The sequence below is a fragment of the Oncorhynchus masou genome, chromosome 23 (genome assembly GCF_036934945.1).
Source record: "Oncorhynchus masou masou isolate Uvic2021 chromosome 23, UVic_Omas_1.1, whole genome shotgun sequence".
Lineage (NCBI taxonomy): Eukaryota > Metazoa > Chordata > Actinopteri > Salmoniformes > Salmonidae > Oncorhynchus > Oncorhynchus masou.
In genome coordinates this window covers 49,305,338-49,311,657 of record NC_088234.1, presented here as the reverse complement: position 1 = coordinate 49,311,657, position 6,320 = coordinate 49,305,338, and positions in this window count along the sequence as shown.

Genomic DNA, 6,320 nt, shown 5'->3' with positions numbered 1-6,320 from the left:
ATTGTCAGGCATAGGTGTATAGGTGGCAGGGAAGTCAAACGCAGGAGAGTCCAACGGAGTGTAAAATGGAGTCTTTTAATAAAGTCCACGTAACAAGGTCCATAACACTAAAAGGTACATACATAAACAAACATGGGTACGAGGACCCGACGCGCACCTATACAACATAAAACTACACTGACAATAAAACAATCTCTGACAAAGACATGAGGGGAAACAGAGGGTTAAATACACAACAGGCAATGAATGGAATTGAAAACAGGTGTGTGGGAAGACAAGACAAAACCAATGGAAAATGAAAAATGGATCAATAATGGATAGAAGACCAGTCACGTCGAACGCCGCCCGAACAAGGAGAGGCAACGACTTCGGCAGAAGTCGTGACAGTTATGGAAATAAACTCTAAAATGTGTGGATATAGCGGTATGCAAATAAACTCTAAAATGTGTGGATATAGCATTATGGAAATAAACTCTAAAATGTGTGGATATAGCGTTATGGAAATAAACTCTAAAATGTGTGGATATAGCGGTATGGAAATAAACCCTAAAATGTGTGGAAATAGCGGTATGGAAATAAACTCTAAAATGTGTGGATATAGCATTATGGAAATAAACTCTAAAATGTGTGGATATAGCGTTATGGAAATAAACTCTAAAATGTGTGGATATAGCGGTATGGAAATAAACCCTAAAATGTGTGGATATAGCGGTATGGAAATAAACCCTAAAATGTGTGGATATAGCGGTATGGAAATAAACCCTAAAATGTGTGGATATAGCGGTATGGAAATAAACCCTAAAATATGTGAATATAGCGGTATGGAAATAAACTCTAAAATGTGTGGATATAGCGATATGGAAATAAACCCTAAAATATGTGGATATAGCGGTATGGAAATAAACTCTAAAATGTGTGGATATAGCGGTATGGAAATAAACTCTAAAATGTGTGGATATAGCGGTATGGAAATAAACTATTCAATTGATCTTTGAAATAACTATGTTGGTGTTTTAATAAAAAAGGATGGCTTACAGAAACAACTGGCAATGGCCTGTAACGTATCTGTTCATTGGAGTATGTACTGTATGACTGAATGTGGGTGTGTTTCAAGTCTCTAAAATATTACATTGGACAGGTAAAGCAATTTGGAGGAAGGCTACTGGTCATTTTCTTCCTCCACTCCAATACATTCAGTTCAGTATGGGGTATGCTGTCTGCTTGTCGTTTTCCAAACACAATGGCTTCCCTTCTCATTCTGCTAGCGTACCCGGGAACAGTGATAAACACATTGTCTCAGACTCCCTAAGCCTCTTTCCCATGTGGGAGGAGAACATATTTTGCCTCATCCATATTCAGATAAACTAAAGTCTCAGCAGTTACAGGAGTGGTAATGTTTTAGTCAGGTGGTAAAGGCCCATACTGTGCTTTACATCCATACCTACTGTGTGAAAAGTCCAGGCTGGAGAAGCACAGAGAAACAACGTGCCACATTACGGAGAAGACAACCACTCTGACCACTAGGTGGCAACATTGTCTCTACACTACAATCAATGCTTAGTCAAAGCTCTTTATTGAAATGAGGCTCAGTATGTACACAATTACATGACTCAGTGTGTGGGTGTGTGTTTGTTTGTGTGTGTGTGTCTGTATGTGTCTGTTTACTGTGTGTGAGTACAAGCTTGCACGTGTATCATTGGGTAGTGGCTGATTTTCAGAGATTGCACTGTAAAATGGTTGATCTCTGCACACTGCTGGCGAGTGGGATTCTGGGCCAGGAGCCCAGATGTGTGTGTGTGTGTGTCTGTACGTGCCTGTGTCTGCACATTCAACTGCCTGCTATTTCCTGAGCAATCTGTTAAGACAGATAAACATCAGTTGAACCAGGGAAAACCACAGCAAAACATGGGACTGCTATCAATGAAACCACCCCTTTAACAACTGGTGTTGGGAAAAAGATTGTGTGTGTGTGTGTGACTCACACCAGGCAGAGCACAGCTGAGTCCTGAGTGTGTCATTAACACTTCTGTACCCTGAACCAATTGGATAACCACCTCTATAATCACTGTGGTTGTGTACCAGGTTGTATTTGTTGCAGTCACACTGCACATCTCACATTGGAGTTACAACCTGGAATGTGCCTTTCATGTCAGTGGCTTCCACTTCTATTGCAGTATTTACTGTTTGGGATAAACATTTAGGACCGCATAACCTACTAGTAATAGACATCTATAATAGTCACCCAGTTGCAAGATGGCACCAACAGAGATGGTCGCCTCGCTTCAGGTCCTTAGAAAACTAGGCAGTTATTTGTTTTTTTTATGTATTATTTCTTACATTGTTACCCCAGAAAATCTCAAGGGTTTTTACATAGAGCTGGGAAGAACTATTAGATATAAAAGCAATGTCAACTTGCCAACTTACCGGCAGGGTAGCCTAGTGGTTAGAGCGTTGGACTAGTAACCGAGTTCAAACCCCCGAGCTGACAAGGTACAAATTTGTCGTTCTGCCCCTGAACAGGCAGTTAACCTACTGTTCCCAGGCCGAAAATAAGAACGGACTCTTAACTGACTTGCCTGGTAAAATAAAAAAATAAAAAAATTACAACCAGGAATGCACCTTTCCCGAAGCAAATCCTTTGTTCAAACCTCCACCCTGGACATGTGATCTTATCCCAGAGGCTGATCCAAAACAATGCAGTCGTGGCAGGAGAGGCAGACAGAGCGGCCTACTGGTCAGACTCAGAAGGCGAGCTCACCATCCACCGCTTCCGAGCATATTACTCGCCAATGTCCAATCTCTAGACAACAAGTTGGATGAAATTAGTGCACGAGTTGCCTTCCAGAGAGACATCAGAGATTGTAACATTCTCTGTTTCACCGAAACAATGCTCACTCGGGATATGTTGTCAGAGTCGGTACAGCCACCCGGGTTCTTCACGCATCGCGCCGGCAGAAACAAACATTTCTCTGGTAAGAAGAAGGGCGGGGTGTATGCCTTATGATTAACGACTCTTGGTATAATCACAACAACATACTCAAGTCCTTTTGTTTACCCAACCCAGAATTCCTTACAATCAAATGCCGACTGCATTATCTTCCAAGAGAATTCTCTTTGATTATAGTCACAGCCGTGTGTATCCCCCCAAGCAGATCCCTCGTCGGCCCTGAAAGAACTTCATTGAACTCTATGTAAACTGGAAACCACATATCCTGAGGCTGCATTTATTGTAGCTGGGGATTTTAACAAAGCTAACCTAAGAAATTCTATCAGCGTATCAAATGCTCAAAAAGAGCTGGTAATTTTCTGGATCATTGCTACTCAAACTTCCGCGACACATACAAAGCCCTCCCCTGCCTTCGGCAAATGACACAATGACTCCATTTTGTCCCTCCCAGCCTATAGACAGAAACTAAAACAGGAAACGCCTGTGCTCAGGTCAATACAGCACTGGTCTGACCAATCGGATTCCACGCTTCAAGATTGCTTTGATCACGTGGACTGGGATTTGTTCCAGATAGCCTCAGACAACTACATTGATGTATACGCTGACTCGGTGAGCGAGTTTATTAGCAAGTGCATCGGAGATGTCATACCCTCTGTGACCATTAAAATATCCCTAACCAGAAACCATGGATTGATGGTAGCATTCGCGTGAAACTGAAAGCACGAACCACCACTTTTAATCATGGCAAGTTTACCGGAAACACGACCGAATACAAACAGTGCAGCTATTCCCTCCATAAGGCAATCAAACAAGCAAATCATCAGTATAGAGACAAACTAAAGTCGTATGTGGCAGGATCTACAGTCAATCACGGATTACAAAAAGAAAACCAGCCCCGTCGCGGACACTGACTGTCAGGACCCGGTTACGAACCCGGGTCTCCGGAGTGAGAAACAGTCACTTAACCAACTGAGCCACAAATAGTCGGCAGAACCCAGAAGATGAGGCAGACACAGCAGTACTTGAGACGGTGTATTTAATAAAGTAGAAAGTGAAGTCCTTCAGGAAAACATGTAACTCCACAACCTCAAAAGGAATTCCACAAGAACAAGGTAATCCACAAGGTAATCCTCCAAGACAAAAAGGTAAATCCACAAGGTGGTAGGTAAAGCATAAAAAGCCTCAAAAGATACTCAAAAATAAATAAACAAGAACAAAAAACAGAATTCCACAAGAGCGTCCACCGGGATCAACAAGAGTACACAGAATACTAGGGCTGGGTGCTAACATACAAACACAGAGCAAAGAACTGAGGGAAACTAAGGGTTTAAATACAATCAGGGGAAACGAGGCACAGGTGCAAATAATAATGGGGATCAAGGGAAAGCAAAAGGTCAAAAAGCACAATGGGGGCATCTAGTGACCAAAAACCGGAACAACCCTGGCCAAATCCTGACACTGACATCTTGATCCCAGACAAATTCAACAACTCCTTTGCTCGCTTTGAGGAAATTACAGTGCCACTGACATGGCCCGCTACCAAAGCCTGTGGGCTCTCCTTCTCCGAGGCCAACGTGAGTGAAACATTTAAACGTGTTAATCCTCGCAAGGCTGCTGGCCCAGATGGCATCCTGGAGTGTTTATGGATATATTCAACTAATCTCTATCACAGTCTGCTGTCCCCACATACTTCAAGATGGCCACCAGTGTTCCTGTTCCCAAGAAAGCAAAGGTAACTGAACTAAAAGACTATCGCCCCATTGCACTCACTTCTGTCATCATGAAGTCCTTTGAGAGACTAGTCAAGGACCATATCACCACCCTACCTGATACCCTAGACCCACTCTAATTGTCTTACCGCCTCAGTAGGTCCACTGACGATGCAATCGCCATCACACTGCACACTGGACCATGCCATCTGTGCAACTGAGTCCTGGACTTTCTGACGGGCCGCCCCCAGGTGGTGAAGGTTGGAAACAACATCTCTACCCCGCTGATCCTCTCCTGTACTCCCTGTCCACCCATGACTGCCTGGCCATGCACGCCTCCAACTCAATCATCAAGTTGTACCACTACAGTGGTAGGCCTGGTTAACAACAACGACGAGACAGCCTACAGGGAGGAGTTGAGGGCCCTTGGAGTGTGGTGTCAGGAAAATAACCTCTCACTTAACGTCAACAAAGCAAAGGAGATGATTGTGGACTTCAGGAAACAGCCGAGGGAGCACCACCCCCAGATGCACTCTACAAGCGAAGTCAGTACAGGTGCATCAAAGCTGGGACCGAGAGGCTGAAAAACAGCTTCTATCTCAAGGCCATCAGACTGTTAAACAGCCATCACTAACATAGAGAGGCTGCTGCCAACATACAGTACAGACTCAAGTCTCTGGCCACTTAAATAAACAGACTTAATAAAGGTATCACTAGTCACTTCAAATAATGCAAATGTAATAATGTTTACATATCCTACATTACCCATATGTATATTCTGTATTCTATATCATCTACTGCATCTTGCCTAAGCCGCACACCATCGCTCATCCATATATTTATATGTACATATTCTTATTCCTCCCTTCACATTTGTGTGTATTTGTGTGTATAAGGTAGTTGTTGTGAATTTGTTAGATTACTTGATAGATTTTACTGCATAGTTAGAACTAGAAGCACATGCATTTCGCTACACTCGCATTAACATCTGCTAACCATGTGTACGTGACCAATAAAATTTGATTTCATAGATACAGTATGCATACCAAGTTATCTATGGAAGTGTTGTAACGGCTCTCATTTGTAGAATGAAGAGTGGACCAAGGCGCAGCGTGGTAGGCGTACATCGTCTTTTTATTGATGACACCAAAACAAAATAACAAAGACAAAAAACTGAAGCACACAGTTCTGTAAGGCTAAGAAACTAAACAGAAAACAAGATCTCACAAAACCCAAAAGGAAAATGTCAACTTATATATGATCCCCAATCAGAGACAACGATAGACAGCCGCCTCTGATTGGGAACCACACACGGCCAAAAACAAAGAAATACAAAACATAGACTTTACCACCCGAGTCACACCCTGACCTAACCAAACAAAGAGAATAATAAGGATCTCTAAGGTCAGGGCGTGACAAGTGTATTAATTGCATGTTTGAATGTCATTCATATATCATGTTTTATGAGAATTCAGATCTCAGATAGCACCTCAGGCTCTAATAAATAAATAAAAATGATATGACTCCTACATCTTCTATGTCCTCTAGCAGCGCTTTCCCCAGAAACTCTGTGCACTAGACAGACAGGAATGTCCAGTGATGTGCAGAGAAAGTCTCTCTGTTGACTTGTGGCCCTCAAGGTTGTTGTGGCCCTCAAGGCTGCA